Genomic DNA, 26475 nt, shown 5'->3' on the forward strand with positions numbered 1-26475 from the left:
GCCTTGCGCTCCAGCAATACAACTTCACCATTCGCCACAAAAGGGGCCGTGACCACGGTAACGCAGACGGGCTGTCCCGACAAGGAGAGGTCGCGGACGGGCGCACGGGGGAACACCGGAGTGTGCTGCCCCCTAGCGCCCTCAAAAGGGGGGAGGTGTGAGGCAAATCCCGGGATATGAAGATGAATTATGACTCCAGTCATAATCTCTCATCACTCCCTGGCAGTGCCCCCTCCCTTCTTGTTCTCAATGTCCAGCATCTGTGAAGGTGTTACACCTCCATGGCCATGTCCTGTGATATGGAAATGAGGTGGTGTGGGAACAATGGACACAGGATGACTCCCTGCCGTCACCCTGTAGTAGGAGCTGCTAGCTAATTAGCAAGGCTATGGAACTAGCCAGACAGAACGACTCCAGTAAAAAATGGTTCATATCTCGCAAGCCATATTTCCGATAAATATGGCAACCATAAAAATGGTGTCTCCGCATGCGGCCGATGCCGGCACACCCTTTTTATGGGAGCAGGACATTGGGAAATGCCCCAGGCGTGATATCAGCCAATGGGGAACTGGCAGACAGGTCATGAGTCCCCTCGTTCTGTAGCTAAATTCATAACTGTCACAATGAGAGCATTGGCGTCCGCCTACGACGCTCCCAGGCAAAGTTATGGCCCATATTCCATGTTGGGATATTGTCCATAACTCAAGCCAGGGGTGGAGCAGTGCTCCCTGTGAGGTCACGAAGGTAGGAGGGGACCTGGACTTGCCCAGGTTGATAACCCTACTTCGGCCATTTTCCAGGGTTCTTTCGCTGGGGGCACGTGTAGGAAACATCTGTGGGAAGGATCCTAGAAACCTGGGTACAGCGCCCCCCTGTGGCCAGACGCAACAAGGTAACTGCTGGAACTGTGTATGCCTGTTTGTAAACCATGCTTTGTCTGTAACTGTACTCTGACATATGTATATTCTGTAGATTCCCTATTGTATATATTGTAGTTTCTAGTGTGCTTTAGGCTGATTAAATTATATAATTAATCTTGGGCTGTTCTGTTATCTCGATCTTGAATCCCACGTCTGTGTGTTCGGCTAATAGTTACCGTAAATCGGTTGGTGGCAGCGAATTGTGCCAAGGATTATTGTGGGGAGGCCAGTGAGATTCGGGGAGATTTTATATATTCCGCCCGCGGAGGTCGGGGGAATATATACCTTACTCTCACCGGGGACCCTTCAATAATCGGCATAAGTAGTATAGCGGCCTCCTTGCTTATGGTCGGGCAATTCCATAATTGGCCTGACTATAAGAGGGGCGCTAGAGAGCGCGTCACGTGCTCTGTCTGTCGGTCGGGAGGTATAAAGGAGGGGTGACCCCCACTTGTTACCCCCCGATTGTGACGTACTGGTAGCCAGCGCGGGGGATTTCTGAGTGACCCCCCCGGTGGTTTGTGACAGGGCCCATCGCAGCCCAAACATTAAAAGGGCGTCTCAGCAAAACACCTCTAGGGAACCGGGGGCAAACCAAAACCCCGTTAACCCCTATCCCCCAGTGCTGAGGCGCGATGACCTCATCAGACGCCGGGCAGGAAACGTCCCGCATTTGTCTGAGGGGAGACACAGGGGACGGGTAATTTATGGAGAGCACTGACAGGACAGTCCTGAATAGTGAGTGTGTAAAGAGCCATTTAGCTGCAGGAATCCCGTGTGATGAATGGCACAAGCCTCACATTACATTAGGTCGGGTAAGTTAATATGGGAGCAGGGCGATTGTACATTACAGTAGCAGCGGGCGGCGCCATATTCTACATACCAGATGGAGGAAGGTAAAAGCAATTCCAGCTGTTGAGGTACTACAAGTATCAGCAAGTCTCCGGATGTGTGCACCTTCAGTGTAAGAGGACAAGAGTTTACAGATGCAGAAAAATCCTAAAAATACAGAATATGACATCAATAAAAGGTGACTAGAAGAGAACAAGGGGTGCTCTGCTACATGTGGCGACAATACAAGGACACCGACACTGGGGGTACAGGATAATGACACCGACACTGGGGGTACAGGATAATGACACTGACACTGGGGGTACAGGATAATGACACTGACACTGGGGGTACAGGATAATGACACTGACACTGGGGGTACAGGATAATGACACTGACACTCGGGGTGCAGGATAATGACACTGGGGGTGCAGGATAATGACACTGGGGGTACAGGATAATGACACTGGGGGTACAGGATAATGACACTGGGGGTACAGGATAATGACACTGACACTGGGGGTACAGGATAATGACACTGACACTGGGGGTGCAGGATAATGACACTGATACTGGGGGTGCAGGATAATGACACTGGGGGTGCAGGATAATGACACTGGGGGTGCAGGATAATGACACTGGGGGTGCAGGATAATGACACTGACACTGGGGGTACAGGATAATGACACTGGGGGTACAGGATAATGACACTGACACTGGGGGTACAGGATAATGACACATACTGGGGGTGCAGGATAATGATACTGACACTGGGGGTACAGGATAATGACACATACTGGGGGTGCAGGATAATGATACTGACACTGGGGGTACAGGATAATGACACTGACACTGGGGGTACAGGATAATGACACATACTGGGGGTGCAGGATAATGATACTGACACTGGGGGTACAGGATAATGACACTGACACTGGGGGTACAGGATAATGACACTGACACTGGGGGTGCAGGATAATGACACTGACACTGGGGGTGCAGGATAATGACACTGACACTGGGGGTGCAGGATAATGACACTGGGGGTACAGGATAATGACACTGACACTGGGGGTACAGGATAATGACACTGACACTGGGGGTACAGGATAATGACACTGACACTGGGGGTACAGGATAATGACACTGACACTGGGGGTGCAGGATAATGACACTGACACTGGGGGTGCAGGATAATGACACTGACACTGGGGGTGCAGGATAATGACACTGGGGGTACAGGATAATGACACTGACACTGGGGGTACAGGATAATGACACTGACACTGGGGGTACAGGATAATGACACTGACACTGGGGGTACAGGATAATGACACTGACACTGGGGGTGCAGGATAATGACACTGACACTGGGGGTGCAGGATAATGACACTGACACTGGGGGTGCAGGATAATGACACTGACACTGGGGGTGCAGGATAATGACACTGACACTGGGGGTACAGGATAATGACACTGACACTGGGGGTGCAGGATAATGACACTGACACTGGGGGTGCAGGATAATGACACTGACACTGGGGGTGCAGGATAATGACACTGGGGGTACAGGATAATGACACTGACACTGGGGGTACAGGATAATGACACTGACACTGGGGGTACAGGATAATGACACTGACACTGGGGGTACAGGATAATGACACTGACACTGGGGGTACAGGATAATGACACTGACACTTGGGGGTACAGGATAATGACACTGACACTGGGGGTACAGGATAATGACACTGACACTGGGGGTACAGGATAATGACACTGACACTGGGGGTACAGGATAATGACACTGACACTGGGGGTACAGGATAATGACACTGACACTTGGGGGTACAGGATAATGACACTGACACTGGGGGTACAGGATAATGACACTGACACTGGGGGTACAGGATAATGACACTGACACTGGGGGTACAGGATAATGACACTGACACTGGGGGTACAGGATAATGACACTGACACTTGGGGGTACAGGATAATGACACTGACACTTGGGGTACAGGATAATGACACTGACTCTGGGGGTACGGGATAATCCAGCTCATCAGTGAATAGTAAGCACCCCCTCCGTCCCCACACTCTCAGATGCGGCGCTTTTTCTACTTTTCCATGTTTTCTGCGGTAAACAAATCTCTCATCACATTCATGAGGATTTCAGATGTCACTGGAAGAAACGAGCGCATGCAAAATGCATAATTCCACTATTTTAAGGCTATGTTTTGCAGAAGGGAAGCCGGTGCCGGGGAGATGTATGAACTGTGAAATACTTTTAGCCAATTTTAGGCCTGAAGTTAATGGGAGGCAGATGCAGACGTGCAACATTACAGGGGAAATAACCGGAGCGGCAGAAAAGGGAAAATTGTGATGAGCGGCGCAAGCCTTTCATATGTAAAGAGGAAAGATGTCATGACTGCAACGCACTTAAAGAGCCAGAATAAAACCTGTCCCTACAAATCCCCATGATGAGACGATTAACAGCGAGAGTGCGCCCGGGGTCCCGTCTGCAGGACATCACACGTATGGACGCTTCCTTCAAGCCTTCCACTGATGGTTTTATTTATGGAGATTGTGGAGGACATCTAAGGTCATGTCCATGGAAGAACAGTCTGTATTCATCGAGTCCGGTCCATTCCCATATGTTACACCGACATCCCCCTGCCCAGAGTCCATCAACCACCAGTGTCCACCAGTGATGCATTGCTCCCAGTCCATGGGGCCATATACAGAAGACAGAAGCCGGCTGATGGCTGGACGGTGGGTGATCAAACCAACATCTCGAGAACGATTATTGACAATACAGCCATATACACTGCATAGGAGGCTAGAAGATGGCTAATATGCTTCATATCGGGCGAGGGACGGGCAATCAGCTGAGGTATGAGCATTGTACCCTATGCCAGCTGATCGTATCAGATGTGGGGGTCTGCATCATTGCTGTTGGCAGAACATCACCCCCTGTAATATGGGGACGTCCTACTGACAACATGCAAGGGGACAATATATTAGTATTACTGACAGTTCTGTCTCCATATAGTTGGCATCAGCCAATGTAAAAGAGCCTCAAATAAGCACCGATATCGGTGATCACCGCTCCTTATGTGTAAACCTACCCATTGTGTATTGCCCCCCTAAAGAGTAGGAACCCATAACTGAAGTAGAGACCACACAGCAAAAAACAAATATTGTTATTGGGTCCAAGCAATGGGAATCAGGATAGTCATGGAGGTGGGATGTGTCGCCCCGAGGTGCGCTGCTACAGTGGTCTCCTCTAAGAACCTCGGCCTTCAGATCTCTTCATGGTCAGAATCTGGTCACCCATCAGTGACACATCCATTTGTCTTGGGGTCCTCCCAATGCAGACCTGACCAGCAGAATAGTCATGGATGTCCCCATGGGATGTGTCGCCTCGAGGTGGGCTGTTACAATGGCCTCCACTAAGAACCTCAGCCCCCTACATCTCTTCATGGTCAGAATCCGGTCACCCATCAGTGACACATCATTTGTCTTAGGGTCCTCCCAATGCAGACCTGACCAGCAGGATAGTCATGGATGTCCCCGTGGGATGTGTCGCCTCAAGGTGGGCTGTTACAGTGGTCTCCTCTAAGAACCTCAGCCTCCAGATGCCTTCATGGTCAGAATCCGGTCACCCATCAGTGAGACATCTGATTGTTTTAGGGTCCTCCCAATTCTGTTGGATTCTGTTTCCTGTTTTGAGCAAATGCTGTCTTTAAAGGAAAATAAAAAAGCAAGGTCACCTGTCATACATTATACCCACCAAATCCAAGGTTGTGCTGAATCCACCGATGTCCTGAGATAAGCACAGCAACACCGTAGGACTGTAGATGACCCAACGTAGTAAGACGGAGGCTCAACATCCCAAGCGGTGTAGCATATGTGATGCCCTGGCAAAACCAAGTAGTCACAGAAAAAGTTAATCCTCCTTGGTACCACCTGATCCCATACTGGTACAGTGAGGCAGCCGCACCCTCCCCCCAGTGTAACTAAAAGAGCAGGAGGGGAGGAGTTGAGAGCCAGTCAGAGAAGGGAGCGAGAGGAGAGCAGACAGGGGTTGTAGCTCCTGGGCTGCTGGGGAAGTGAAGAAAGGCGAAAGCCGAGATCTAGGAGCTGAAGTGAGAGTAGGCTCAGGGGGAACCCGTAGTGGACCGGGGCAGGTTAGTGGCCCACCGGTAGTGTGCACGGGACCCCAGACTTGTGCAGAGAAAGGACTTCCCCCGTCCGAAACCGAAGAGGAAAAGGTGACTGTCAGCTGGAGTGCAGGAGAGAGAGAGGGCCCTGCTTCGTGTACCCGTTGTGGGATCCGAACACCCCTGTACCAAAGGCCTACAGACACCAGCAATTTCTGGTTAAGTACTGGACTCTGAGTATTTCTTCCATCTGCGTTCCTGACCCTCCACATCAAAACAGCCCCATCCAGCACCACGACAACTGAACTGTGAGTTTCCTGCTCCCTGCAATCCCTCTCACAATACCCTGGGCCCCGGGACTACACCTCCCCTACCCGTGGAGAGTATCCCACCTTGCTGCCCTGCTCCATCAGACCCGGGTACCCCATATACCAGCAGCGGTGGTGCCATCTATCATCACCGCGGGTGTCGTCAGTGACAAAGACTCTATCCCTTGTAAATAACCCCTTTTCACTTGTGGGTGGCGGACCGCTGCTCGAGCCCGTGTCCAGTTCCAACTCGAGCCACAGTAAAGCCCCGGATCCGAGTGTCCCTGAGCAGCCCCTTAGCTACAGTCTGGACCCCGCCCGCAACACATACATCGGCCCCATGTACTGGGGCGAAGGTACACAACCTCTGTGGTGGAGCGTAAAACAGCCCTATGTACTAAAACAAAGGTACAACATCCTTATGGTGGACTATCGATCAGCTCCATGCACGAAGATGAAGGTTCAGCCCATAGTGGTAGACTGTAAATTGGCCCCATGTTCTGAGACGAAGGTTCAGCACCCCCCAGGGTGCACGGTTTGCTGTAGATCGGCCCTACGTACTAATACACAGGCACTTCCCCAGTGGCTGCTGTAGCTTGCACCCATGTACTAAGCGGAAGGTACAGAATCCCCGGCAGTGGACTCCACAGCAGCCCCGCGTATTAAAGGGTCACAGATGTTTTCCCTTTGATAACATAAACCTCATCTGCACCAAATGCTCCTGGACTGACGAGGCAGAAATCTGCTGAGGGACACATTTTGTTAACCTTGTTCCAAGGCCAGAGGAACGTAGCAAAGGGTCAGCAGCTAAGTATATTCAGATCTATCAAGGAAAACAGCTGTACAAGGGATAATAACAACAGCAGAAGGCAAAGCAGATGGGAAAGAAGGAGAACGGTGTACGCTGGAGACCTCCACCACCTGTGGCCACTGGGGAGGGATACCAGGCTCTGGAGACCTCCACCACCTGTGGCCACTGGGGAGGGATACCAGGCTCTGGAGACCTCCACCACCTGTGGCCACTGGGGAGGGATACCAGGCTCTGGAGACCTCCACCACCTGTGGCCACTGGGGAGGGACACCGGGCTCTGGAGACCTCCACCACCTGCGGTCACTGGGGAGGGACACCGGGCTCTGGAGACCTCCACCACCTGCGGTCACTGGGGAGGGATACCAGGCTCTGGAGACCTCCACCACCTGTGGCCACTGGGGAGGGACACCGGGCTCTGGAGACCTCCACCACCTGTGGTCACTGGGGAGGGACACCGGGCTCTGGAGACCTCCACCACCTGCGGTCACTGGGGAGGGACACCGGGCTCTGGAGACCTCCACCACCTGCGGTCCCTGGGGAGGGACACCGGGCTCTAGAGACCTCCACCACCTGCGGTCCCTGGGGAGGGACACCGGGCTCTAGAGACCTCCACCACCTGCGGTCCCTGGGGAGGGACACCGGGCTCTGGAGACCTCCACCACCTGCGGTCACTGGAGAGGGACACCGGGCTCTGGAGACCTCCACCACCTGCGGCCACTGGGGAGGGACACCGGGCTCTGGAGACCTCCACCACCTGCGGTCACTGTGGAGGGACACCGGGCTTTGGAGACCTCAACCACCTGCGGCCACTGTGGAGGGACACCGGGCTCCAGAGACCTCCACCACCTGCGGCCACTGGGGAGGGACACTGGGCTCCGAAGACGTCCACCATCTGCGGCCACTGGGGAGGGACACCGGGCTCCGGAGACCTCCACCACCTGCGGCCTCTGGGGAGGGACACTGGGCTCTGGAGACGTCCACCATCTGCGGCCTTTGGGGAGGGACACCGGGCTCCGGAGACGTCCACCATCTGCGGCCTCTGGGGAGGGACACTGGGCTCTGGAGACGTCCACCATCTGTGGCCACTGGGGAGGGACACCGGGCTCCGGAGACCTCCACCACCTGCGGCCACTGGGGAGGGACACTGGGCTCCGGAGACGTCCACCATCTGTGGCCACTGGGGAGGGACACTGGGCTCCAAAGCCATCCACCACCTGCAGCCACTGGGGAGGGACACGGGGCTCCGGAGACGTCTACCCCCTGTGGCAACTGGGGAGGGACACCGGGCTCTGGAGACCTCCACCACCTGTGGCCACTGTGGAGGGACACCAGGCTCCGGAGACCTCCACCACCTGTAGCCACTGTGGAGGGACACCGATCTCTGGAGACCTCCCCCACCTGTGGCCACTGAGTAGGGACACCGGGCTCCTGTGGGGTGCAGGGTCAGGGACCAGCACAGGTGGCAGGTAGAAGCTTTACTATATGACGAGTGCAGACAGTGAGTAGGGGCGATCCGCGAGCATTTTATTATTTTACATGACAGCCATAATGTGGCTGCTATACAGATACATGAAAATTATTAGAGGATTTTCCCAAAATAGATAATTATCCCCATCAATCAATGAAGTGGAGGTGCACTTTCTTAATTGTCTATTGGACTGTGGGAAATAACTAAGTGCTCTCCTCTACTTTCTCCAGCAGTCCCATAGACAGAGTACAGCGCTAAGTTATTTCCATGCTGCCGCCATGGAATACAGTCTGGCTAAAAGTGCTGGCACCCTTGAAATTATCCCAGAAAATGAATTCTTTCTCCCAGAAAATGATTGCAGTTACACGTGTTTTGTTATACATGTTTTTATTTCTTTTATGTGTATTGGAACAACGCAAAACAAAAGAGAAAAAAGGCAAATTGGACAGAATTTTCGGCCCCTTTCCAAAATTGTGGGTAAACAACTTCAAGCATGTGATGCTCAATCAAACGCACCTGTGACAAGTAACAGGCGTGGGCAATATGAAGATCACACCTGAAACCAGATAAAAGGGGAGAAGTTGACATTTTTGCATTGTGTGTCTGTGTGTGCCAAATGACCATGGAGAACAGAAAGAGAAGAAGAGAACTGACTGAGGACTTGAGAACAAGAATTGTTGAAAAATATCAACAATCTCAACGTTATAACCAGGCCATCTCCACAGATCTTGATGTTCCTTTGTCCATGGTGCACAACATAATCCAAAAGTTTACAACCTATAATCTCCCTGGACCTGAAAAGCAGAAAAAAACTGATGCAATGTAATTGTAATTGTAATGCAGGATAGTCCGGATTGTGGATGAGTCCCAAAAAATTTAAGCCATCCTGCAGCTCAGGAGGCATCAGTGTCAGCACGAACTATCCATCCACATCTGAATTAAATGAAACGCTATGGAGGAGACCTAGGAGGACCCCACTGCTGACACAGAAACAAAAAAGCGCCAAAATGTAAATAAAAAAAGTCCTCCTGGGAAAGCGTCTTGTGGACAGATGAGACCAAGATACAGCTTGTTGGTAAATCATCATTCTACTGTTTACCGAAAATGGAATGAGGCTACAAAGAAAATAACACAGCACCTTCAGTCACACATAGTGGAGGTCAGAGATGTTTTGAGGTTCTTTTTGCTGCCTCTAGCACTGGAGGCCCTGACTGTCGATTGAGGATTTTCAATGGCAATGTAGAGCTGTTACGGTTGCTGCGAGCACTGGAGACTATGTCCAGATTTCTTGCTACTGCACATGTGCGAGCGCTGGAGACTAAGTCCAGATTTCTTGCTACTGCACATGTGCGAGCGCTGGAGACTAAGTCCAGATTTCGTGCTACTGCACATGTGCGAGCGCTGGAGACTAAGTCCAGATTTCTTGCTACTGCACATGTGCGAGCGCCGGAGACTAAGTCCAATCTTGGAGCCATTGCACATGTGTGGGTGACATCATCGCTGACACGAGGTCACATGTCTCTGACACCTTCTATGCCGATTGGTCGCTGGTCATGTGCTTGTGACGTCTTGCTCGGTGATAGGCCAGCATGACGTCACTCCTGTCGTTCTGGCAGCGGATTGGCTCTGGTGTCCTCCATCTTGGATGAGGCACAGAGTCTATATAAGACCCTGACACACGCCGCATGGTGCTCAGTCCTCTTGGTTCATGCATATGAGTAGACGCTCTGTGCGCGTTCCTCTAGGCATTCCTCTGTCTATGCTAGGTGAGCGCTACCGGCAGGGTAGCGTTCTTATACCTTACAGCTTCGGCTGCTGTCTGTATCCTTACCTCTTAGGGGAGCGGACATAGGCAGGTGCCTGAGGCACATGGTCTGGCTGGGCCTTGTGATTCTACTCGTAGGTGGACGTTGCCGCTAGGGTAACGTTCCTTATACTGCGTCTGGCAGTTGTTCGTATCCTCGCACACTAGGGGAGCGAACAGAGGTAGGAGCTTTGTGCGGCTTACGCTGCTGTTCGTCTCTTTTGCACCACTAGAAGAGCGGACCTAGGCAGGTGCCATATCTAGTGGTTCGTGTCCTCGCACACTAGTGGAGCGAACGCAGGTAGGAGCTTTGTGCGGCTTACGCTGCTGTTCGTCTCTTTTGCACCACTAGAAGAGCGGACCTAGGTAGGTGCCATTTCGCACACATTGCCTTTGTCTCTGTGATTGTTAACAGAGATCATTCCACACACCCTCCAAGTAAGGGAGGAATTGCTTTACTTACTTATTATATCCTTCTGTGAGTTAACAGAGGTATTGCACTCTGCCATAGTCTGCAGCAAAGTCTTTGCACGGTGGACCCTGACTGTCTGATACTTCTTTCGGTTATTATCAGACAGCCCCCCCGTAACAAGAGCCTAGTGTCAGATAGCTGGGTGTGCATCCTAGGTCAGGGGTCTTCCAGCAGGACAATGACCCCAAACACTTTAAGAAGCTCCAGAAATGGATGGAAACAAAGCGCTGGAGAGATCTGAAGAGATCACAATGAGTCTGGATTTAAACCCCATTGACACCTGGGGAGAGATGTGAAAATTGGGAGAAGAGGAGAGAACAAAAGACGCCTTCAGATATGAGAGACCTGGAGACGTTTATAAAGAAGAGTCCGAGACTCCAGGTGAGAGGAGGAAGAAGCTGTGGACGATTTTAGGAAGCGATTGATGGAAGTTGTTTATTCCAAAGGGCGAGAAACCAAATATTAAGCTGAGGCGGGACAACAATTTTTTCAGGCCCATTTTTGGAGTTTTGTGTGAAATTATGCCAAATTTGCCCCTTTTTGGTGTTGTGCCAATACAAACAAAGCAAATAAACGTGTATAAGAAGACATGTGTAATTGCAAACATTTACTGGGAGAAATACTTAATTTTCTGGGACAATTTCAAGGGTGCCAAGACTTTTGACCACGACTGTATATGCTCTGTGACCAAACAGGAGCTTCTGATCTGCATTTGTATCCATATGGCTGCTTTCACACATCCGTTTTTTCCTGTGCGGCACAATCCGGCGCTTTGCAGAAAAAACGCAACCGGTTTTTTTTGCCGCCGGTTGCGTTTTTTTTACATAGACTTACATTAGTGCCGTATTGTGCCGCATGGCCTTGCGTTCCGTCCGGTTTTTGCCGCATGCGGCAGATTTAGCCGATGCGGCGGCCGGATGGAACGTTGCCTTGCACGTTTTTTTGTCCGGCAAAAAAAAACCGCATCGCGCCGCATCAGGACGATACAGTGCGATTTTCAATGCAAGCCTATGGACGCCGCATGCGGTTTTTTCCACTGCGCATGCTCAGTAGCCTGCCGTAAGCGGCAAAAACCGGACGGGCCGCTTGTAAAACACTTATGCAAAGGATGCGGTATTGTCACCGCATCCGTTGCGTAGGTTTTAGAGCCGGATTGGCCGGCTTTGCTAAAACCGGAGGTGTGAAAGCAGCCTATGTGGAACTGGATTTCGTTATGAGAGGCAGATACTGCCCGGACCCAGCACTTAACCAACAGCTAAAGGTTTACGCAGCCAAGAAATCCTCTGTGAGCTCAGGACAGATTCCAGACTGATAAACTGTAACTGTAACTGCACAGAAACATTGTAGCAAACCATCAGGATCAGCGCTGGTATAGTCAGCTCATCGAGGCCGGCACGGTGGCTCAGTGGTTAGCAGTGCAGTCTTGTGGTGGCTCAGTGGTTAGCAGTGCAGTCTTGTGGTGGCTCAGTGGTTAGCACTGCAGTATTGTGGTGGCTCAGTGGTTAGCACCACAGTCTTCTGGTGGCTCAGTGGTTAGCACCGCAGTATTGTGGTGGCTCAGTGGTTAGCACCGCAGTCTTGTGGTGGCTCAGTGGTTATCACCGCAGTTTTGTGGTGGCTCAGTGGTTAGCACTGCAGTCTTGTGTTGGCTCAGTGGCCAGCACTGCAAGTATTGTGGTGGCTCAGTGGTTAGCACTGCAGTCTTATAGCGCTGGGGTCCTGGGTTCGAATCCCACCAAAGACAACATCTGCAAGGAGTTTGTATGTTCTCCCCATGTTTGCATAACTTTCCTTCGGTTTCCTCCTACACTCCAAAGTCATACAGATAGGCACTTTAGATTGTGAGTCCCAATGGGGACAGTGTTCCTGATTTATGTAAAGTGCTGCGGAATATGTTATTATATAAAAAAAAAAAGATTTAAAGATTCATAGAGGATTGCCATCACTGGGAGGACATGCATCGTGGATGACCTCGCAGATGACAATCCCAAAAACATACAGAACTGCGCTTAATCGCTCCTTGTTGTCAGGTCCCAGAACCAAAAAATGTGTCCAATCCATTTTGTCCGCCTTGTAAACAATTGTTCCAGCCCAAAATAGTCCAGCCTTAAAATCCTCCGTCAGCACAGTCACTAAGGCATCAGTGGCCATCGGTGGTCATGTGCCAGTAGTGGAAGGTATATAGACGACGTTCCTGAGCATTCCTTGGCTTTTGGAGGACGCGCTCCCCCCTTAGCTCACAGAAGCCGTGTCTGGTGTCCATTGACTCAGGCAAAGGAAATAAATTGTTTACGTATGGGCTGATGGAGCCTTTCCTAAAGGAGGGAGATAAGCCAATCCTCAGATCTTTTATGAAGCTTTTTTAAGACAAGTGGACGCAGATGTCAGAATCAGAGAAAGCGCAAACATCTGCCAAGTTCATCTCCATAAACCGATTAACCCTACACATTCCAGCCCTCCATGTTAACGTGCCCGCCCCGGGGGGAGCAGATGTCTGTCAGCTGTGGTACAGTATGTGCAAAAAAGCATTGTGCGAGCTTGGGATAGGGATCAGAAGTGAGCAATGTTATGAGGCACCATGAGAGATACTGACCCATATCCAGCGCCTTCCTTGGCTTTACATTCATGGTGCCGTTTAACATGAAAGGTGATGTTCTTTTATGGGACGATCCATAAAATATTCCAGTTTTGGACACTAAAGAACATACGAAGATCTTGGCTTAACTGTGTAGACTGGGACAAAGTCAGCGGGGTCATCTCATTAAGGCACCTTTCAGAATAAGCCTTCATGTTTCTACATGGAGGGAGAATATCTCTATTTCTGCCCATTATATGACTTTTATTTTGCATTTTCAGCAGTTTTCCACTATACAAGTTCTGTCTCTTTAATTTCCAGTTGTCTCTGAGCTAGTAGGTGCAGACAAACTGTTGTGAGGTCTCCCGTACACAGCACACACAGACATGAGGGATTCCAGCTCTGTCTTGTATATATTTAGAAGAAGCAGCCGCATGGAGGACATAATAATAATAATAATAATAATAATATACATTATGCAGCAGTACTGATCGGTGTTGCTGTGAATCCAGCACTGGGGTGAGATAAGACACTTATTGGAAAGCAGCAGTATGGAGGATATTATACAGCAGTACTGAACTGTGTTGCTGTGATTCCAGCACTGGGGTGAGATAAGACACTTATTAGAAAGCAGCAGTATGGAGGACATTATGCAGCAGTACTGAACTGTGTTGCTGTGAATCTAGTGCTGGGGTGAGATAAGACACTTATTAGACAGCAGCAGTATGGAGGACATTATGCAGCAGTACTGAACTGTGTTGCTGTGAATCTAGCACTGGGGTGAGATAAGACACTTATTAGAAAGCAGCAGCATGGAGGACATTATACAGCAGTACTGAACTGTGCTGCTGCGAATCCAGCACTGGGGTGAGATAAGACACTTATTAGAAAGCAGCAGCATGGAGGACATTATGCAGCAGTACTGAACTATGTTACTGTGAATCTAGTGCTGGGGTGAGATAAGACACTTATTAGAAAGCAGCAGCATGGAGGACATTATGCAGCAGTACTGAACTGTGTTGCTGCGATTCCAGCACTGGGGTGAGATAAGACACTTATTAGACAGCAGCAGTATGGAGGACATACTGTAGATAACACAGGAGCCACGATTCACAATAGGTGATGTCACAGCTCACCTCTTCCTGTACTATGACTAATAACACCTTTAAATACAGTCGTTTACAATATGTGATGTCACAGCTCACCTCCTCTTCCTCCTCCTGTACAATGACTACTAACACCTCTATATACAGTAGATAACACAGGAGCCACCATTCACAACAGGTGATGTCACAGCTCACCTCTTCCTGTACTATGACTAATAACACCTCTATATACAGCAGATAACACAGGAGCCACCATTCACAATAGCTGATGTCACAGCTCACCTCCTCCTGTATAATGACTACTAACACCTCTATATACAGCAGATAACACAGGAGCCACCATTCACAATAGCTGATGTCACAGCTCCCCTCTTCCTGTACTATAACTAATAACACCTCTATTTACAGTCGTTTACAATATGTGATGTCACAGCTCACCTCCTCCTCCTGTACAATGACTACTAACACCTCTATATACAGTAGATAACACAGGATCCAGCATTCATAATAGGTGATGTCACAGCTCACCTCCTCTTCCTGTACAATGACTGATAACACCTCCATATACAGTAGATAACACAGGATCCAGCATTCATAATAGGTGATGTCACAGCTCACCTTCTCCTCCTCCTGTACAATGACTGATACCTCTAAATACAGTAAATATCATAGGATCCACCATTCACAATAGGTGATGTCACAGCTCACCTCCTCCTCCTGTATAATGACTGATAACACCTCTATATACAGTAGATAACACAGGATCCAGCATTCATAATAGGTGATGTCACAGCTCACCTCCTCCTCCTGTACAATGACTACTAACACCTCTATATACAGTAGATAACACAGGATCCAGCATTCATAATAGGTGATGTCACAGCTCACCTCCTCCTCCTGTATAATGACTGATAACACCTCTATATACACACATGATCCACCAGTTACAATAGATTATATCACAGCTCACCACCTCCTCCTCAATGACTGACTACACCTCTATTTAAAGCGGGTGAAATAAGTAAACGATTAGACAAAAAAATATTTAGCATTACTGGGTTTAATGATTAAAAATAATATATGAGCCACATTCCCATCACACCAGGGTCATTGGTTGCAAAAAAGTTATCAATTATTCTCTGTTATCAGCTATGTGGAGAAATCTGGTGTAATGTTCCTCAGCAGCAATTTCCAGACACTTTGTCAGAACATAATAACAACTCCAAAATCTGCAGATTTGTTTATTTGCTCACTTAAGACCATTACTGGGCCAAGAAGCGGCGGCCAAGAAACGATGAACTCCGCACAAGTTGTCACCGTACATGCGCAGTATACGGAGCAGTGATTGACAAGAGGATAAAGGGTTAATGCTACATCAACCCGTACTGATACATCAGGTGCAGATATATGACTATGAAAACCAAACAACAACCTGATCACTTAAAGGGAATCTGTCACCAGGTTTTTGCTCTCCCATCTGAGAGCAGCATAATGTAGAGGCAGAGACCCTGATTCCAGTGATGTGTCACTTACTGAGCTGTGTGCTGTCATTTTGATAACATCAATGTTTTCTCAGCAGTTATACAGAGCTCATGAATATGCTGGACTACCTGCACCACGCCAAGTAGTCCTGTAATGATAATCTCCTCTTGATTAAACAATGATTTTATCAAAACTGCACTAAGCAGCCCAGTAAGTGACACATCGCTGGAATCAGGATCTCTGCCCCTACATTATGCTGCTCTCAGATTAGGTGGCAAAAACCTGGTGACCGATTCCCTTTAAAATGGTGGTGTCAGAGATTTACGGGGTAAAATGGCAACCATCGGAGCTGAGCGCCAGACACTGCAGATAGAGGCAGCTGCCGGCTGTCACCGCTGTACCTGCTGCAGCTGTCAATTTCTGACAGCACCAGTTAAGTGGCGAAGGTTGGAGGGGCCGAGCTTTCTGTGTGTTTAGTTTTCTTTTACTGTAAGTTTGCTATGTGAGAAGTCAGTGCAAGAGATGAAAAGAGTTAAAAAGACCGAAGAGGAAAGGGACTGAAAATAAAAAGGGAAGAACAAAGTATAAAAAAAACGCCTTCAAATTTGGTGCACACGCTGCTTTTTTTGCTGCTTTTTTTGGTGCAGCTTGTGGTCCTACACTGTATGTATGACCATCCCCAGCAAAGTCTATGAGAAATCAGAAAGGCTGCGCACATTGCTTCTTTTTTGCCTGCAGTTTTGGGCGCAGAAAAAAGAAGCAGCGTGTCACTTATTTTCTGCGTTTTTCCCTACATTTTGCCATTGACAATGTTATCAAAAACACAGGGGCAAAAATGCACCGAAACGCGGCAAAAACCCACGCCTTTTTTGATGTGTTTTTTCGGCCAGAGGTACATTTTTCACTGGAGAAAAAAAACTGCAGTGTGCGCACATAGCCTAAGGCTGTTTCACATTGTTTATGCATTTTTGAGTGCTGATTTGTCACAAAACCTGAAGGATTTCCTGATGCCAGTGAAGTGAGTGAGATTCCTGGAGTCACGTGCATTCGGTGATTATTTTCCTCTTGCAGATTTGGTGCAGAAAATAATCTGCTGATGTCAATTCTTTCAGCATTTTTGCTGCAGATTTCATCCATTCTAATAAATGGGAAAATTCTGCACCAAAAACACTCCTTATTGCCCTGTCCGTAATAATCCTATCATAGTATATTAATGAGGCGTAAAGTAAATATTGTAAAGAGAAAGGAAAATAATAATAATAATTAATTATGATAATAATACTAATAATAATAATAATTACAAAAAAAAATTACAGTTTTCATTCACTGCCCCAACCTAAAAATAAATGCAATAAAAGGCAATGAAGACGTCTTATGTACCCATTCAACATGCAAAAATAAAAAAAAAAAACAACTAAGCCCCCACACCCTATGGATAAAAGAATAAAAAAATGGCACAGGGTTTCAGGAGCCAGTAACAACAACAAAAAAAATAAATAAAAAATAAATTAAAAAAAATAAAAATATATATATACACACATACACACACACATATATATATTATATATATATATATATACACTGTATATATATTTATTTTATTTTGTTTTTTACAAAATTCTGAATTCAGCTACTAAAATATAAAAATCCTTTGATATCACTGTAAATCCTACTAACCTCTAAGGCTATGTGCGCACGTTGCGTCGGAGTACCTGCAGTTTATTCTGCACGTTTTCCTTCCCTTGGTTTTTGACCAAATGGCTATTGACCATTTTTTAGCGCTAAAAACGCATGCGTTTTTACCGCGTTTTTAGTGCGTTTTTAGCGCTTTTTACCTGCGTTTGCACCTGCGTTTCTGCAGATGCGTTTTTGAGATCAAGACACTGAGAAATAAAGTTGAATTAGTCAAACAGAATGAAAAAAGAGAAAAAAAGTATAAAATTAACTTTTAATAAAATTATATGGGAAATTATCATTTTTAATGTAATAATAGTGGTTATGCACATTTTAACAGAAAAATAGCTAAAGTTTATTAATTTTTTACATTTAAATTTTCGGTTATTGTGTGTGTGTAAAGGAACATTAGAACCCATTAATTTTATGCCAGAAAAGCATGCGTTTTTGGAGCCAAAAACGCAGTTGAAAAGCAGGTAAAAAGCATCAAAAACGCAGGAATTGTCATTTTGGTTGCTTTTTGCCATTTCTCATTGACTCCAATGTTAAGGAAACGCTGCAGAAATGGCAAAAACAACTGACATGCTGCTTGTTTTTCAGCATGGTTTTTGACCACAAATATGCAAATTAAACGCTGCAGAAAAAAAAGCAAAGTGCAGACAGGATTTCTGCTTTTCCCATAGACTTTGCTGGAAAACAAAAACGCATGCGTTTTTGCCCAAAAACGCTGCTGCCAAAAACGCTGCAGAAACGCGGTAAAAAACGCAACGTGCGAACATAGCCTAAGATTGTTTCTAGGTCATTGTTGAACCCCCACCACCCCTCCTAAAAAAAAAAAAAAAAAAGAAAATGAAAATGGCTTTTTTTTATTTATTTTTTGTTAGATTATTTTTTTTTTTAATAAATTAAAAGTACATCTACCCCCAATACTGTTATGCAGCTAAAGAGCGGGCAGCAGAATTATGAATGCAGCTCTGGATGTGAGTGCAGTAGAGACATATAGTAGATCAGTGATCCACTAGGGGGTCGATGCCTTTGACTTTCCGCTGCAGGACGTATATACAAAGTGAGGGTAGTAGATTTGGGTTGCTGAGCTCTATGGGCCCCGGAGAAGTCCAGGTGTGAGGGGGGAGCCGGGCCCAGGTGTGAGGGGGGAGCCGGGCCCAGGTGTGAGGGGGGAGCCGGGCCCAGGTGTGAGGGGGGAGCCGGGCCCAGGTGTGAGGGGGGTGCCGGGTCCAGGTGTGAGGGTGGAGCCGGGCCCAGGTGTGAGGGGGTGCCGAGCCCAGGTGGGAGGGGGTGCCGGACCCAGGTGTGAGGGGGTGTCGGACTCAGGTGTGAGGGTGGAGCCGGGCCCAGGTGTGAGGGGGTGCCGAGCCCAGGTGTGAGGGGGTGCCGAGCCCAGGTGGGAGGGGGTGCCGGGCCCAGGTGGGAGGGGGTGCCGGACCCAGGTGTGAGGGGGTGTCGGGCCCAGGTGGGAGGGGGTGCCGGGCCCAGGTAGGAGGGGGTGCCGGGCCCAGGTGGGAGGGGGAACCAGTTTTGTCACTTTTTTGCTCTCCCAGAATCCCTCGGTGGTTTCTCATGGAGCAGCCTGGGAATTCTTCCCCCTCCTCCTCCTGCAGGATTCAATCATTTTTCATTCTGGCAGCTGAGAATGAGGAGGGTGCAGCCGGGGACTTTCAAAAAGAAACACATTATGTCTGGTAGGCCTGAGAAAGAGGTCACCTTTTAACTCTTTCCTTGCTGTGCACCCAGGGCCAACTGTAAGACTGACAGCTCGGAGCAGATGGGGAGGACGAGGATTGTTGTCTGGACCCCGCGGACGTCTAACCGCTTTTTGCAAAATCAAAAATCCCAAGGGGCCGATTCATTCCGGCATTTCGTGACGTTAATTTTTTTTCGTGATTTTTTTTTTTCATCTGTTTTAGATTTCAGCAAAATTTTTCTTTTAATTTGCTCCTGTTTTCCTGTCTCCTGCGTTCACCTGTTTGTATTTCTTTTGTTTTTGCTATTTGTGAATGTGGGTTTTGTTTTCCAGATGCAGCAGATTAGTTAATTTGGGCGGCATGGTGGCTCAGTGGTTAGCACTGTAATCTTGTGGAGACTCAGTGGTTAGCACTGTAATCTTGTGGAGGCTCAGTGGTTAGCACTGTAATCTTGTGGAGGCTCAGTGGTTAGCACTGCAGTCTTGCAGCGCTGGGGTCCTGGGTTGGAATCCCATCAAGGACAACATCTGCAAGGAGTTTGTATGTTCTCCCCGTGTTTGCGTGGGTTTCCTCCGGGCATTCCAAACACATACGGATAGGGAACCTAGATTGTGAGCCCCAATGGGGACAGTGAGACAATGTATGTAAAGTGCTGTGGAATTAACAGCGCTGTATAAATGAATAAAGAGTCAGCGTATTTTTATTTGTTAAATTATTTTTAATAAATTAAAGTACATCTAGCCCAATACTGCTATGTCGCTAAAGAGAGGCAGCAGAATTGTGAATGCAGCTCTGGATGTGAATGCAGCTCACCTACAGTGACTTCATGTATGCCTGAAACTTCACCCCCACCGCTCCCCTGTACTACCTGCCCCCACACTTCACTCTGACCGCTCCCCTGTACTACCTGCCCCCACACTTCACTCTGACCGCTCCCCTATACTACCCCCATGAACTTCACCCCAACCGCCCCCCTGTACTACCTGCCCCCCTGTACTTCAACCCAACCACTCCCCTGTACTACCTTCCCCCGAACTTCACTCTGACCGCCCCCCTGTACTACCTGCCCCCCTGAACTTCACCCCCACCGCTCTCCTGTACTACCTGCCCCTGAAATTCACCCCCCGCCGCTCCTCTGTACTACCTGTACCCCTTAGTGGATCCACATTGATGGAGGTGTTTGCGGCTCTGTGCCCTGAGCAGTGTAATTTGCAGGTGCAGCGTTTATCGTGCAGAGGTCTCCGTGATGAGTCTACACAAAACTTTCAGGAATTCAAATAAATAGCAAAAAAATAATGTGAGCCATAGTTCTGGATCAGGAGGAGGTGAGCGGCGCTCGCTGACACCCTGCACCCCGCTCATATAAGACACCAAATCCTGACTCGTCCACTTCACACTTAGGCGTCTGTTACACGTCCGTGTTTTCGGTGTGTGTAGCCCCTCCAGTGTTGTGTCGGTGCATTACCTTCAGGGACTCCACTCGGCTGGATCCTGTCACTGGTAGGAAATCTTCTATTTGTCGTGACGCCACTCTCAGAATTGCGGTCAGTGGGGACCGCCACTGCAGGTTGAGGGACGCCTGGGGCTGATGGTGGGTGCAGTCAGTTGTAGTAGCCTCCTGAGAGTGAGGCAAGCCCCAGGGCCCTGTGTAGGTGTGTGGAACCACAAGGCGCAGAATAACTCAACACAAGCAGAATGTCTTTCAGGGGTTTTACTCACTGTTGGTGGCAGGGTGAGTAACCCGGGCGTAGCTGGGATGAACCAGGCTGGAACCAGGTGTCCTTCAGGCTGACTGATGAGGGTGGCTACTGACTCGCCTTCCTTAGCCCTCTGTTGTTTGTGGTAACCCCGACTTTCAGTCCCTATGGGGGTCACCCAGGGAAGTTGCTGCTCCCCTCGTTTCGGCCCGTTTGCTTGTAGCCTGGACCAGGTCACTCCGGCTGCTTGCCTCCTGTGAACTATGGGCCCTCACTTTGCTACGTGGCTGCGGACTCTGTGGTGTTGTCTTGGGGGTGTAAAGTGCCCCCTCAAGCAGGTTTGGCAGAAGAAAGCTGGATCTATCTCTGCACTGGGACCTGTTACCCCTTCGGGCCTGGTACCACCCTGACAGTCTCCTTACTTTCCACTCCGTTGCTCTCTCTTTAGCTGTGTGTGGATTTCGGGCAGCAATGCCAGGTGACCGTTCTCCCCCGTCAGTAGTCACTGCGCGTACGTTGTCAGAATCGTGTGGAGCTACAGGGTCTGCTTCTGCTCTCCCTGAACTTCACCACTCAACTGCCTGGCTCACTGTTCCCTCCTCTCCTGTTCTTGCCTACGTCACCTAGCAACCAGGCTCTCTACCACACCCCTTGAGTGGAGATGGAGGCCTCGCCCCCTCCTGGGATCCCCAGGGGTCCTCCCAAAGGTACATGTGTGAGACCTGATCACTATGCGCCTGTGTAGTCACACCTCGGTCAGCCTTCTGGATTACCTGTTTTGTACTGCCCCCAGCATGGGTGCAGTACTCAGTGGTGCCTGACCAGGTCAGGGGCGCCACATTCCCCCTTAGTTATCACCAGCACGTCCTCGGGCTGCAAGACAACATTTTTAAAATGCATAAAACAGTAAAACATGGTAAAACGTTTTAAAACCACCAGGTACCATACATCACCACCCTCCACCCACAAGTCCGTTAACCCACCCTAAACCCTCTCAGGAGGCAGGTCACCGGTTTCTTTTGGTAACCAGGTCTGGGCCATCCGTTTCCCCAGACCTTTCCTCCAATCTGCCTCTCCCGTTGGCCGCGCCTTCAGCCACTTCTGGCAGGATGTAGAGGCGGCTTTCGTGGTCTGGTGGTTTCAGGGTATACCTGGCCTGGTGGAGCTGCGCCTTCAGCCTCTTCTGGCAGGATGTAGAGGCGGCCTCCACAGTTGGTGCTGACCAGGTACCCTCTTTGTGGTGGAGAGCCAGGCCCCATAAACAGGCGTGCTCCCTGGTTGCAGGCGAGCCAGGCCCCATAAACAGGCGTGCTCCCTGGTTGCAGGCAAGCCAGACCCCTAAACAGGCTGGCTCTGGTGGTGGTACCTCTGGGGTAACTATTTACACTGCGAGAGTTTGTGGCTATAGCCAGTTCATAGCCTTAAGGTTCATTTTTCAAAGTGCAAAAAGGAGTTTCTCACATTAGTTCATGTGGGCACATTTCTTAAACGTGTAAACGTTGCAAAACTTCAAACTTTAACTTCTGTACTTTACTTTACATGCTTTACACAGATTCCTCCTCACCAGGGCTTGGGCCTGTAGGGCTGCGGCACCTGTTGCTTTCTCCATCTCTGTCATCATCTGTTGTGGTCTCATCAATGGGTTCTTTATCTTTTCTTTCCTCTTCTTCTTTGTTTCTGTAGGGATTTCTGGGACATGGTGTAACATCTAGTGCGTACCATCCGCGTTCTCCTTGGTGTTTGGTGAATTCTACCGAGTCTCCCATCTGCAAGTTTCTTCCTGGATGTCCTCTAGGCAAATGGGCTCTAACATCCCAGCGGGAATATGGCAACATCTCTGGCTCTGGGCATGGATCCACTGCTGATGGCTCCGGGGTCAGCTTCTCAGCTTCCTGGCCTCCCCTCCCCCTTAGTTCTTCTGGGCACTCCTCTTGTGGCAGCGCTAGGGATGGATTTTCATCAGCAGGCCAGGGCGGTGGACTTTTTGGCGTGGATGTTGCAGGAGTCTTCCTGTGGGTGTGCGGAGGGAGCAGATACCGGTCCACCATCTCCTGTGGGAAGTGGGCCTCTAGATCAGCCTTCAGCTTCCAGTATTCGGGGTCCTCTCCCAGCAGGGACTTCCTAGCAGGGACTTCCTTGGGCTGGGGAGCGGTGTCTGCTCTGGCCTTGCAGGCCGGGGTAAATGATTGTACAGTCTTGTCTTTGTGGGCCGTGCCCTGCATGGCGGCGGCCTGGTCTTGGCGGGCCGCGCCTGGCATGGCGGCGGCCTGGATCAGCGTCGCTGTTGCAGTCTCAATCAGGGTCGCAGCTGGAGTCTTAGCGGGCATCGCTACTGTGGCCGGTTCTTGGCGGGCCGGGCTGGGCGTCGCTGCAGCGATCTGGGCTTGGCGGGCCGCACCTGGCGTGGCTGCGGCCTGGTTCAGCACCTCACTTGCGGCGCGGACGAGCGTCGCTGCTGCGGTGGGGTCTTGGCGGGCCGGGCCTAGCATGGCGGCGGCCTGGGTCAGCGTCACACCTGCGGCGTGGAGGAGGGTCGCGGCTGCGGAGGGATCTTGGCGGGCCGGGCTGGGCGCTTCTGCGGCCTGGACTTGGCGGGCCGCGCCGGGCGCTTCTGCGGCCTGGTTCAGCGTCGCCGCGCCGGGCATCTCTCCTGGGACCGCGGGCATGGCAGCAGGGGTCGGGGCACTCGCGCTGACAGGGGCAACACAGGACTCACCCATCGGTAACATCATTGGGGTCGGAGTCGTCGTCGCTCGGTCTGGCACTCGTCGTGCGGTTCCCCTCTCATAGGCCTGAACCGCTGCAGCCATCTCCAGAAGCTCCGTGCGTCCCTCGCTGATCTGCCGTATGACCCTGGCCTCCAGTCGGTCGCAGAACTGGGCAAGTTCCTTATACCACCAGGCAGCGGAGCCTGGCTCTGGGTCTCTGCGTCCAGACGCCATTTCCTCTGCGTCTCCTTCTTCTAGTAGCAGGCTTCTGGCTCCCTTTCTTTCCCGACGTCTCTGAACGCCTCCGCTCTCATCACTTGTGAGACCAGGACTCTGCAGGGGATCTCTGGGTAGCCACACCTCTTCGTGGGCGGTAACTTCTCCCAGCGCGGGCTGCTGTTGTTTTTCAGCGCGCTTTTCATGGTGGCAATATGGCGGCGCTTCCAATTTTTCAAGCGGACCGCCCAGGCACATGGTCACCTGTCTGAACAGGTCTAGTCCTTATCCTGTTCGTGACGCCAGATGTGAAGCCCCTCCAGTGTTGTGTCGGTGCATTACCTTCAGGGACTCCACGCAGCTGGATCTTGTCACAGGTAGGAGATCTTCTATTTAGGATTGTCGTGACGCCACTCTCAGAATTGCGGTCAGTGGGGACCGCCACTGCAGATTAAGGGATGCCTGGGGCTGATGGTGGGTGCAGTCAGTTGTAATAGCCTCCTGAGAGTGAGGCAAGCCCCAGGGCCCTGTGTAAGTGTGTGGAACCACAAGGCGCAGAATAACTCAACACAAGCAGAATGTCTTTTCAGGGGTTTTACTCACTGTTGGTGGCAGGGTGAGTAACCCGGGCGTAGCTGGGATGAACCAGGCTGGAACCAGGTGTCCTTCAGGCTGACTGATGAGGGTGGCTACTGACTCGCCTTCCTTAGCCCTTCTGTTGTTTGTGGTAACCCCGACTTGCAGTCCCTATGGGGGTCACCCAGGGAAGTTGCTGCTCCCCTCGTTTCGGCCCGTTTGCTTGTAGCCTGGACCAGGTCACTCCGGCTGCTTGCCTCCTGTGAACTATGGGCCCTCACTTTGCTACGTGGCTGCGGACTCTGTGGTGTTGTCTTGGGGGTGTAAAGTGCCCCCTCATGCAGGTTTGGCAGAAGAAAGCTGGATCTATCTCTGCACTGGGACCTGTTACCCCTTCGGGCCTGGTAACTCCCTGACAGTCTCCTTACTTTCCACTCCGTTGCTCTCTCTTTAGCTGTGGGTGGATTTCGGGCAGCACTACCAGGTGACCGTTCTCCCCCGTCAGTAGTCACTGCGCGTACGTTGTCAGAATCGTGTGGAGCTACAGGGTCTGCTTCTGCTCTCCCCGCACTCCACCACTCAACTGCCTGGCTCACTGTTCCCTCCTCTCCTGTTCTTGCCTACGTCACCTAGCAACCAGGCTCTCTACCACACCCCTTGAGTGGAGATGGAGGCCTCGCCCCCTCCTGGGATCCCCAGGGGTCCTCCCAAAGGTACATGTGTGAGACCTGATCACTATGCGCCTGTGTAGTCACACCTCGGTCAGCCTTCTGGATTACCTGTTTTGTACTGTCCCCAGCATGGGTGCAGTACTCAGTGGTGCCTGACCAGGTCAGGGGCGCCACAGGTGTTTGTACAGAAAAGGGTTGATTGCATGAGTATGGGGGCTTCATGGTTCCCCCTGGCGTGGCCAAGGCCTGGGTGCGTCATTCCCCCTCATGCCACGCATCGATTGCCACCACTCATTTGCCTGGATTGAAGGCCCATTCCTGTGCATCTGCACTGACACTGCAGAAGCCAGGCAGCGGCACACACACACTGCCACATTGAGTGCAGTGAGCAGCTGCTGCTGCAAACAGGAGAGCGGGTGAGAGCGCCTGCACTGACACTGTGTGCCGCTTCAGCTCCCGCGGTGTCAGTGCAGCTTGCTACGGGACTGTTTGCCTCCTGCAGTGTCAGAGGGGACATGCAGGACAAGCAATTCCTATCAGGCAACACCAGTCTGGATAAACACGACCCAAAGACCCTGACCTCAGAGAGGTGTCACTCACTGGGGTGCTTCTTGTAGTTTCAATAAAATAAGTATTTTATCACCAGGAGATTATCATTACAGGACTAGTTGTCTCGCGCCTCCTAGTCATCCTATTTTGTGTAACCCTGCCCCCAATACGGATTGGCTGCTGTATACATAATGCATAGGCAGAAAGATACCAATCAGTGAGTGGTGTGTGCGGGGTTATACAGAGCTCAACATTCAGAGAACAAGATCTACAGCAGAGAAAACAGGGATTATATCAAAACTGCAGCAAGCAGCTCAGTAAGTAATAATAATAATAATAATATGTATTCACTTATATAGCGCTATTAATTCCGCAGCGCTGTACATACATTGGCAACACTGTCCCCATTGGGGCTCACAATCTAGAGTCCCTATTTGTATGTCTTTGGAGTGTGGGAGGAAACTGGAGAAATCGGAGGAAACCCACACAGACACGGGGAGAACATACAAACTCCTTGCAGATAGTGTCCTTGGTGGGATTTGAACCCAGGACTCCAGCGCTGCAAGACTGCAGTGCTAACCACTGAGCCACAAGACTGCAGTGCTAACCACTGAGCCACCACAAGACTTCAGTGCTAACCACTGAGCCACCACAAAACTACAGTGCTAACCACTGAGCCACCGTGCCGCAGTAACACATCGTTGGAATCAGGGTCTCAGTCCCTACATTATGAGGTAT

Source organism: Anomaloglossus baeobatrachus, chromosome 11 (assembly GCF_048569485.1).
Source record: "Anomaloglossus baeobatrachus isolate aAnoBae1 chromosome 11, aAnoBae1.hap1, whole genome shotgun sequence".
NCBI lineage: Eukaryota > Metazoa > Chordata > Amphibia > Anura > Aromobatidae > Anomaloglossus > Anomaloglossus baeobatrachus.